We start from the raw sequence: 11,651 nt of genomic DNA, 5'->3' as shown, positions 1-11,651 counted from the left end.
TAAGCATCTGCATATTGTTGAATATTTTGATAACTTTTTGAACTCACAGGTAAATAATTCCCACTTAAAGACATTGGCACAGGGAATCCTAACCCTGTAGCAGCAACAGAATTTGATGGCCTATTTGCACCTGCTCTTTCCAATGACTGCACTTGATTTTTCAAGAATTTAACATAATGAATTGCTTCATCTAACATTGATGCAGTGTCCATTTTAGTACCACCTGGTACTAATCTCTGTAATATTCTTATCCTTTCACTTATCCTTTCTCTTCTGTGACGTGCCGCGACGCTTTGTGGATCAGTTGATATTTTCACATTCCTTCTCTTTGGTGGTTTTACAGATTCAGGATCTATGTTAATTGGTTGCATTGCTGCAATTCTGAATATCATTTCTCTCATTGCTGCCATATTACTTCGATTCATCGAGTGGGAATTATATGCACCAGAACTACTACTACTAGAGTTATTGGCTAAGAAATTTTGAAGGGTTGAAGGATTTTGATGAGAGTTAGTAAATGAGATATTGGTTGAAGGTATGTTCAAGAAAGTTGGTGTATTGTGATCAATTTGATTAAGGAAATAATTAGTGTTTCCATTTCCACTGCTGTTGCTGTTGCAACTTCCTTGTGGACTAAAATCCATCATTGCCAATTCAGAACAATTACCTGTTGACACAAAATATAATTAAGCAGTTAAAAGTATGCTCTTTCTATATAAAGAGAAAAGGTAGCCCGGAGCACAAGGGTCTATTGTACGCAGTCTTACCCTGCATTTCTGCAAGAGGCTGTTTCCACAATTGGAACCCGTGACCTACTGGTCACATGGCAGCAACTTTAGCAGTTACGCCAAGGCTCCCCTTCCAAAAGTATACTATTTCTAACCGTTTAAAATTTTTAGATGAGATAATCATGTAATTCAAACATTACCAGTGGAGAAGTCAGGAAGTTTGTCCAATTGCATCATGAGCATCAACTCCATTTGATCTTCAGAAGCTGTTGCTGATTTGAGCATCTCAATATCCATAGCTTTTGCTAGACTTAATAATCACTCTCTTTTATACTAGAAAATAATATAAAATGAAGAAAAGAAAAAAAGAAGATGATGGAGTTATTGGGATAGAGGGATGGGTAAGGCAAAGAGAAGAGAGAGTAAACTGAGAGTTTTATCAGAATGTTGCAGAGTGAAATGGCAAAGGTCTGTTACTAGTAGTGGTACTACTACTAATGCTGCTGCTGCTGCTGCTGCTAGTGTTTTAGCTACAGCTGCTTAGGTTGGGGAGAAGTGAAAGAAATGAAGGGAATAAAATAGTGATATTGGAAACAGACCATCTAAGCCTCAGTGGGAATTGAAGGCTATATATAACAACTAATTTTATTATTATATAGTATATAGCATATTATATTGCATATTTGATATTTTATATTCTGCTGTAGCAGATAAATAATTCGGTAAGCATATAATACCAACTTTTATTATGTCATCAAAGTTGGTAAACTTTTTTTTCTTTCCTTTTTTTCAAATGTTTTTAATATCCTATCACTAAGAAAACGAAAAAAAAAACATACTCTAAAAATGATCTTCTATTGGAGGCTTATTACAGCTAAGATATGTTGGAACAAGTTATAATTTTGTTTATAATCATTACTCATTTTTATTTTTTAATGACAATCAGTTGTGCTTGTTGTTATTTATTTTATGTTAGTATATTAGTAGAGAATGACCTTTCCAGATATATGTTTTTTGTTACTAATATAAAAACCAATTGAATTTTTTTACTTTTTTTATATTAAAAAAGCATACAGAAGAAGCAGTAAGATTATTCCCAAGAAGGAAAAGGGTAAAGATGTGTAGGGATAGGCCCACAAATTGGAGGGTTTAGATCTACCAACTGTAGCAGGGATGCCATAAATGCTTTTGATGGTGCATGCATGAACTATATGTATTAATATATTAAAATAAATAAAAGTAAATAAATTAAATGTATATATCAACTCTAAAATTGCCTCTCTCAAGTTTCACTTTGATTTTGTTATAAAGAAGCCTTAGCTAAAACCCCACACACATGACAGAAGTCAGAGGTCTCACGCTCACCCCCCACTTAAATGAGTCAACTCGATCGCCGATGGCCGGTGTGTCGGCGGCGAAATTTCTACCCTACTACGGAGATAATTGTATAAGTTGTACGTATCCAGCGGCGATATCAAGAATTTTTTCAAGTTAAACTTTAATATATGTTATATACCTCTAAAACTAATATTTTACCTATATACACAATATAATTTTTCGACGAAAGGTAGTCAGTTAATTAATCACCCTTGATAGGTTGTAGCTTCGCCCCTGGTTGTATTGATTTATTATCACAACTTGATTTTGTAGATTTATTTGGAATAATAAAAAAATAAAACTTTGCTTGTCCCAAATATTCTTCATTTTTCATTATAATCATTGGGTGCATTTTTAGCAACAATCCTTCCTGAGAAGGTTCTTCCTTTTTCAATACCAAACACAGATAAATATGTGAAATTCTAAAATTTTCAAGAATATTAAATTTTAAGACTTATAATTTAAGTGCAAATGGGGTTTAATATAAATATTAAAAGTTGAATAAATAAAAAGTAAATTATGAATTCAAACTTTACTATACAGCTAGTAAAGCATCAAGTTGGGATGAAGGATGAGAGGTGGTTGTATTATTACTGGAGGTATAATGATAGACTGCAACTTACAGCTTAAAGGTTTAAGAGGAACGCATTTCGAGGTGGATCAGCTCCTACAGTAACTACTGTTTCATGTGCTGTTTTTAAGCTAACGAACTTACCTGTGGTGAACTGCTTCTCTTCCTTTCTACTGTTTAATTCTCCTGTTATTAGTTAACTCAACAAATAAAAAATCACTCTTCCTTTACCGTTAGTGGTGGCAAACGGACGGATCGGGTCGGATATGAACGGGTTAAAACGGATACTTTAAAAACGGATAAATTATCCGACCCAATCCGTATTTGAGACGGATAAAAACGGGTTTATCCGGCGGATAATATGGATATCCATATTATCCATGGCTTCTTAAATATATCACTTATGAGAAAATTCCTTGTCTTCCAAACTTGAGTAACTCTAATTTGAGACTTTACAATGTAAAAGTTAAACATATTAGTTATCTATTGGTTATCCATTTGGTTAACCATTTTCTAAGTGGATAATATGGTTCTTTATCCATATTCGACCCGCTTTTAAATGGTACATTCAATGCATTTTTTGATGGATAATATGGGTGGATAACTGTTTTCTTTTAACCATTTTGCCACCTCTACTTACAGTTATCTCCGTATGACCTATAAATCATGAATTTGAGTCGTGAATTTTCCATTGATGCTTGAATCAAGGTAGGCTACATATATCACATTTTCTTGGAATGCGGTCATTTCCCGAACTCTGCGTAAATACGAGATATTTCGTACACCAAGCCGCCCTTTTTTTACTCTTGTTTTAGAGGCCCTAAATTCCCCTCACTTATTTCCTCTTTTCTATTATCCCCACCAATGATTATTGTGGATGAATAAGATTCATCCACTTTTTAATAAGAGGTCTCGATTCGAGCACTATTTTTTTTTTTTAAATGGAGTGCTTCACAGGAAGGTTCTAGAATGGAGAACTCATTAGAGAGCATATGAGCTGAAAATGATTGTATAATTTTCTGTATCAAAACTGAATACAAAATAACATGTGTCTTACTTATATACACTGTGTATGACAGCTACACTAATCTTTCTCCACTAACTATCTAACCACCAATCACATAATTAGTTATAACTAACTACACTAACTCACGTGACTGTCATGTGTCATTCTTCTCTTCAATACTCCCCCTCAAGCTAGGTGGTGCAAATAGGTGAGCACTCCTAGCTTGCTGATTAAGTACTCGTGTTGTGATCTTCCTAATGCCTTTGTGAACAAATCTGCTTCTTGGTCTTTAGACATCACATACTTGGTTTTGACAATCCCTTGTTGAATCCTCTCTCTGATGAAGTGTAGGTCTATCTCTATGTGCTTTGTACGCTCGTGAAATATGGGGTTTGCAGCAATTTGAATTACTGCTTTGCTGTCACAGTACAGCTCCATTGGCAGCTCTACTTCAGCACCCAGCTCTTTACAAAGCCCTGTCAACCACGATATTTCTGCAACCCTGCTGCCATGCTCCTGTACTCTGCCTCTGCAGAGCTTCTTGAGATTGTGCAATGTTTCTTGGACTTCCATGACACTAAAGAATTTCCCAATTTCATCACATATCCTGTTACTGATCTCCTGGAAACTGGACATGATGCCCAATCAGCATCACAAAAGGCTGTCAACTTAGAGAACTATTTAGAACTCATCAGCAACCCGAAGTGTGGAGCTCCTTTGATATACCTCACAACCTTTATAGCAGCTTCCATGTGAGATTTCTTTGGACAATGCATGAACTGGCTTATTACATGGACTGCATAGCATATATCTGGCCTAGTCATGGTTAGGTACAGCAGCTTTCCAACTATTCTCTGATATGGCCCTGAATCTGCCAGCTTTTCATCTTCTTTCCAGTCCAAGTGTTGATCATACTCCACAGTAGTGAATCTTTGGTTGCATTCCATTGGTGTAGTCACTGGTTTTGAGCCTGCTAATACAAGATCAGTGATTAGCTCTGTTGCAACTTTCTTTGGTTCATCAGTATTCCTTCCTTGGACCTTGTTATCTCAATCCCAAGGAAGAAATTCAATTCCCCTAGGTCCTTGATCCTGAAATTGCCCTGTAGCATGGTCTTTGTCTCTGAAATCAGTGCTTGATCATTCCCAGTTATGAGGAGATCATCTACATATACCAGGGTTATTGCTAATTTTGTCCCTTGCTTCTTTGCGAACAAGTAATAATCAAAGTGACTCTGTACAAAGCCAGATTTTAGCAATGCCTCAGTTGGTTTGAGATTTCATTGTCTTGAAGCCTGTTTTAAGCCATATAGGGATTTATGCAGCCTACACACTTTCTCCCCATGGCTGGGAAATCCTTGGGGTGTACACAAATAGACTTCTTCAGTGAGGTCTCCTTGGAGAAATGCATTATAGACATCCATCTGATGCAAATTCCAGTTATTGGCTGCAGCTAAAGCTATAACTACCCTGACTGTCACCATCTTGACTACGGGAGAGAAATTTTCCTGATACTCTAGGCCTTCTATTTGATTGTAACCTTTAGCTACTAGTCGTGCCTTGTACCCTTCAACTTCTCCATTGGCCTTATACTTTATCTTGAACACCCACTTGCATCCAATAGGAGTCTTCCCTGCTGGCAAATCTACCAAAGTCCAGGTCTTATTGTCCTTGAGTACATTCAACTTCTGATTCATAGCATCAAGCCATTTGGGGTCTGATGCACCCTCCTCATAATTCAAGGGTTCCCTAATGCTAGTGATTTTGGACAAATAAGACTGATACTTGGCTGAGAAACCTGCATGAGTCAAATAGTTCTGCATTGGGTACTTGCAAGTCTGCTGCCCATCTAATCTTGTCAAGGAACCATTGCAGACATAGTCTTGCAGCCATACAGGCTCCTTAGTAGTCCTGGCTGATTTCTTTAATTGGTGACCTACAGGAACAGGTGTATCCTGTTCTGAATGAGATGACTGCTGAGCTTAAGTGTCTTCAGAAAGTAAAGGATGTGATGATGAAGGTTGTGTATCAGCAGTGTGGTTGTCTGCAATAGTTGGCATTGCTGAAAGGGATGCACCATCACCTTGTGTGTTGATCTGCACAGGGACATTTGTATCTTGAGATGTTGCAGCATCAGTAGTAACCGGATAGTTCAGCACACCATTAGGAAATAACTGCAACTTTCCTTCCTTAAGTAGTTGAAATGGAAAGATATGCTCCACAAATTTGACATCCCTGCTTACAAAGAAGGAGTTAGTTAAAATATTATGCAGTCTGTATCCCTTCTGGGATAATGAATATCCTATCAACACAGCTCCAACTGATCTGGCTGCAAACTTGTCTCTTTCTCCCACTGCCTTAGCAAAACATAGACACCCTATGGTTCTCATGTGCTGTAAAGATGGCACTCTTCCATACAACATCTAAAAAGATGATTTTCCTGACAACACTGATAGAGGCAACCTGTTTATGACATAAATAGCTGCTTGTACACACTCCCTCCAAAATTTGAGAGGCAAATAACCTTGCAACCTAATGGCCCTAGCCACTTCCAGTATGTGTCTTTGTTTCCTCTCCACTATCCCATTTTGTTGTGGGGTGTGAACACAGGAACTCTGGTGAATCATTCCTTAAGATTGAAACAAACTGTTGCATTCAGAATTAAAAAACTCAGATCCATTGTCACTTCTTAATACTTTCACAATCACATCAAATTGAGTCTTTATTTAAGGTTAAAAATTGTCTCAAACATACAACCACTTCACTCTTGAGCCTTAGTAAGTAAATCCATGTCATTCTACTGCAATCATCTACTATAGTAAGGAAAAATCTATGTTCACTATGAGTTTGTACTCTATATGGACCCCAAACATCTACATGAATCAATTGAAATGGTTTATTTGATCTACTTGTACTCTTAGGGAAAGGCAATCTGCCTTGTCTAGCCAAAGGACAGATTGTGCATTCCTTTACTCCATCACTTCTAGCCTTGAACTTCATGTTTGGAATTTGTTTCACTACTCTATTTGGAGCATGTCCGAGTCTTCCATGCCATACTTTTAAATCCTCCTCCTGCACAGTAGAATCCTGAAGATGTACATTTGCATCCTTGGCTTCAAGTTTCTGATGCTGCAAGTTGTACAAACCTTCTAGTTCCTTACCAATCCCCTTCACCTTCCCACTGTGAAGGTCATGCATTATCCAGAAGTCAGAATAAAAGGATATAAAGCATCTTAAGTCCCTTGTAAGTCTAGACACAGACAACAGGTTATATTTAAAATTTGGAACATACAAGACATTCTTAATACTGTTTTCACCAATTCTACTCTCTCCAGTACATTCAACATCAAGTGAAGTTCCATCAGGTAGGTATACCTTTGGTGCATTGCCTAGGATGTCTGTGTTTATCTTGTCAAGTAGCTATCTGGTGTGAACCATGTAATTGGTTGCACCAGAGTCTACTATTTAATTCTCATTTTTAACCTTTTCATTTGTAACAAAGGTCTTGGATATACCTGCAAAACCTGTATTTTCACATGTCCCTGTATTGATCAGCTTCAAGATTTGATCATATTGCTCCTGGTGAACATGATTGGCATTCCTTGTGCTAGATTTGCAATAGGTGTGTTGATCACTTGTTGTCCTTCCTGTGTAGTTGTATTGGTCATCTGCTTCATCATTGATTGTTGTCCCTCCTATGTGGTTGCATTGGCCATAGGTCTTTGAGGAAAGCCTGTTGTTTTCTTCCTCATTTTGAAATCAGCTGGATATCCATGCAGTTTGAAGCAGGTGTCTCTTGTGTGCCCTTTATAGTTGCAGTAATCACAGAACAAATTTCCTCTCCTAGGCTTATAATTGTTCCCTGAATTCATACCTTTGTTGGTGAATAATGTTGTTCCATCTCCAATGTCTACAGTCTGAGAGAACTTTCCCAAAGCTCTTTGGCTTTCTTCAGAAACTATCATGGAATATGCTTTGTTAACTGTGGGAACAGGGCTCATCATCAATATCTGACTCCTAGGTTGGCTATATATTTCATTCAGCCACATTAGAAACTGCAGCAGCCTTTGGTACACAAAATGTTCAAAATAATTCTTAGATTCTAGGCAATCACACACAGGGCAGGGCATCAAGGCATCATATTCCTCCCAGAGGTCTGTCAACTTGGAGAAATATGCAGAAACTGAGGAAATTCCCTGCGATAAAGTTGCAATCTCCTTGTGTAAGAAGAAGATGCGGGATCCATCTACCTTATCATACTTATCCTTCAAATCAGTCCAGACTTTGTGAGCGCTAGATTTGTACACAATTCCACTAAGTAATTCTGTGCTCACAGCATTCATAATCCATGACAGAAGTATTGCATTACAACTCTCCGAAAGCTCATGCAAGGATCAATCAAACATACCCTTAGTACATCGGTCATCAACAAATCCTAGCTTACTCTTACCAATTAGACCTATTTTCATAGATCTACTCCACAATGCATAGTTTTCAGATCCAGTTAGTTGAATAGAGATCAAGGAACTACCTGGAGTGTCACAGGGCTGTAGATACAGAGGGTGATGATGATCTATGCTCGTTCCTGTGCTTGTTCCAGTTGAAGTTTCTTCTCCAATCGCCATAACTAACAGATTCAGCTGATTTAACACTCTGATTCAACGAATTACAGATTCGCAAATCGCAAATCAAAAACAGAAACTAGGTTAAATGATTGTGGAAAAACTCGAACAATCAGCAACAAAATAATTTTGCAGAAAGTAGAAGATATCCACCACAACGAGCGTGTATCTAGCTCCTGAGCTCTGATACCATGATGAAGATCGAAGAGCAGATCAATTGGAAGTAAGAAGAAGATGAACATGAAGGTTGTAGAATGGAGAACTCATTAGAGAGTATATGAGCTGAAAATGATTGTATAATTTTCTGTGTCAAAACTGAATACAAAATGACATGTGTCTTACTTATATACACTGTGTATGACAGCTACACTAATCTTTCTCCACTAACTATCTAACCAACAATCACATAATTAGTTATAACTAACTACACTAACTCACGTGACTTACATGTGTCATTCTTCTCTTCAATATCAGACTAGTTAGGGCCTCAATGCCGATATTGAATACCTTGTGGGAAACCAACATAAAAAAATTCTACCACCCAATTGTACTATCTTTTTTCTTATAGCTCACGACTTCCTTTCTTCTAGTTTATTTTTCTTAATTAGACAAAACTTTATATCAATAAATTAAAAGATTTTAAACTAATAATCATATACGTACTACTTCCGAACATTGTGTATCGCGCGTGAGTGAAGTACCTACCCTCTAGATTACTCTCCGCTAGAGTTACCCCTTACCAAAAATCAGAAATTTTTAGGAGAATGATCTGGTTTTGGTACTGTATACCTAGCTATAAAAATTTGGATTACAAAGATCATCTAGTCAACATAAATTAAAATGAGATAATAGCGCTAGTTTGAAATCTTTAGTTGCGCAATTTCTAACGTTGATTAGGTCACTGGTACTTATTCTTGAACTTAATTAACTAATTGATACATAGTTAATAGTCAACGGGAGTGAGGGAGGTTAACCGAATAATTCAAAACAGCTTTTCCACATTCTTTTTATCTATTCCCCCTTAGGAATATAATGGAAAGAAACAAAGACGTTGTGCATACATAGTTATGCCAATAGTATCATAGGGGCATATAATAGAACAATAACCTTATATTAAAACTAATGGAGTACTACTTTTTAAGGATTCAATATATTACAGTTAATTAACTTAGATGGATCTTGAATACTCTTATTGAATTAATACCCAAATCGGTTTCACATGGAATGTTTATATGTGGGAGAGATTTACATAACTTATGAAAGACAAATGTAATAATCTCGAACAACTTTCTTGCATCATGTCATTGCTAAGATAAGACTATACTAAATTATAGTCTAGTAATACCGATGAGAGTTTTTCATACAATAGGTATGCTCTGTTTGGCCGTCCTCTTTCTCTGAGTAATAGAAATTTTATTAATAAAGAAAACGATTTCACCTAATTAATAGTCTATTCTTTATCACCTCAAATTAAGAGATAGATGTTGATGGCTACTATTTTAACGGGCAGATACGAAGTGAATGTGTTTTTATAATGTAAGAATGAGACGTACCAGAAACGACAAATGCTGATAATTAATAAAGGACATGATGTCTATATTTAGTTCTTTCTCAAGTCTCAACCAACAATAATTAGCAATTATGTGTATATGTATTGCAAGAGCTAAATACTCAGAGCATTTAAAACCAATAGCTTTATTACCAAACAGTTACAAAGGTCTGCAAAGAACTCCTCATGCACGTTATAAACTGCATGGATATCCAACGCTATAAATTTACTACTCTAATAACCCTAGATTCCGTTCACTTTTTTTTACGTCTTATTTATTATTTTGGAAAAGTTGCAACCAAGATCTTCAGGTTGATGTGGCGGTAGTATTATTTTTATATGCTAATGTTTTTTTTTTGTGTGTGTGTGTATAAACATTATATTTTAAAGCCGAATATTCTAACTTCCTTCAATTCTGGTTACTTTCTCATGGAGGAGTTCATGTCAGGCTAAGATAAAAATACTAGTAGTTTGATATCCCAAGTTACATGTTTAATTCTATAAAATTTAATTTTTATATACTGATAATGTAAAAAAATTATTACGCTATTAGGTAAGAAATAATAAGTAATCATTCATAAAAGACGAATTAACAACTTGAAAAATAAGACTGATTATCTACACAACAAGTTAAATTATACCGCTAGTGTAAAAAATTGTTTCACCGTCGCGTATATAGAAATTAAATAAAAATTTATATTATTCGTAATTGAAATGGGAAGGCTAGAAGAACCTAGAAGATGCTGAAAGATTTTTGTTTTTTAATATATATTTACTTGGATCATCAAGGTGACAGTTGTACTTTTGCAGAGATAGTGAGAAGGAGAATATGAAAGGGAAGCAACAAGAGAAACATAAAAGAGATCAAAAGAAACATGTGTTTTTTTTTTTTTTTTTTTTTGAGTTTATTGCTTGCTGCCTTCTTCTGCAACTGCAACTCCAATCCTCAATACAAGAATCCTTAAGGCCTGTTTTCAAAGCAGTGTTTAACTGATGATCATAAGTGCCACCTCTACATCGGGCGGAGGGGGTCCACCTATAGGGGCGGAGCCATAATATTAGTTACGAATTTGAACGATCTCATAATTTTTTATTAGATTCTATATTTGTATTAGAAAATTTATTAAGTACGTATAAATATTTAATTGCAAACGTAATAACTAAAATACTACAAGTTTGATGGCGAATTCAGAACCCATAAACTTTAAATCATAACAACATCTCTACTACCCTCACCGGACCAACCGAGCACCTCTCTTTTGTTATCATTTTCTACTCTCCAAGCATTAAAAATGGATAGAATAAGATATTATATTTAATCAAAAAATGACATGAATAAAGAGACATGTTCTCTGCAAGAAACGGTTCGATAGATTGGATAAAAAGAGGCCAAAATAGGCAGAATTTGTTGTTGGGTGGGGGGTTTCTTTTGAAAAATAAAAATTTTACTTTGCATTATCACTGTTGCATCACCTTATCTTCTATTCCTAGATAACTATTTTTTATTTCTTGTTTGTATTTTAATATTCATATATTTCATTCGATACTTAATATAATATATTTTCAAGATTTTTTTCCACTTTCCTTACCCTTCCTTTCTCATCGGGACTTGCAGGGGGGTTCAGAGGAAAGAAAAAAATAGGACAAAAAAGAAATATCACTATTACAATATTACGTTACTAAAGCAATCAGAAGTGGTCCAACTTTTTCTTTTTTGGTCTCTTTTTCACATGATTTTCATCGCAACAAGTTGGGAAGGGGATTGTTTCACTGCCAAATTGGGCAATCAAACAGTCAAA

This window comes from Nicotiana attenuata, chromosome 2, assembly GCF_001879085.1.
Source record: "Nicotiana attenuata strain UT chromosome 2, NIATTr2, whole genome shotgun sequence".
In the NCBI taxonomy this organism is placed as follows: Eukaryota; Viridiplantae; Streptophyta; class Magnoliopsida; order Solanales; family Solanaceae; genus Nicotiana; species Nicotiana attenuata.
Note: the sequence above shows the minus strand (reverse complement) of the source record.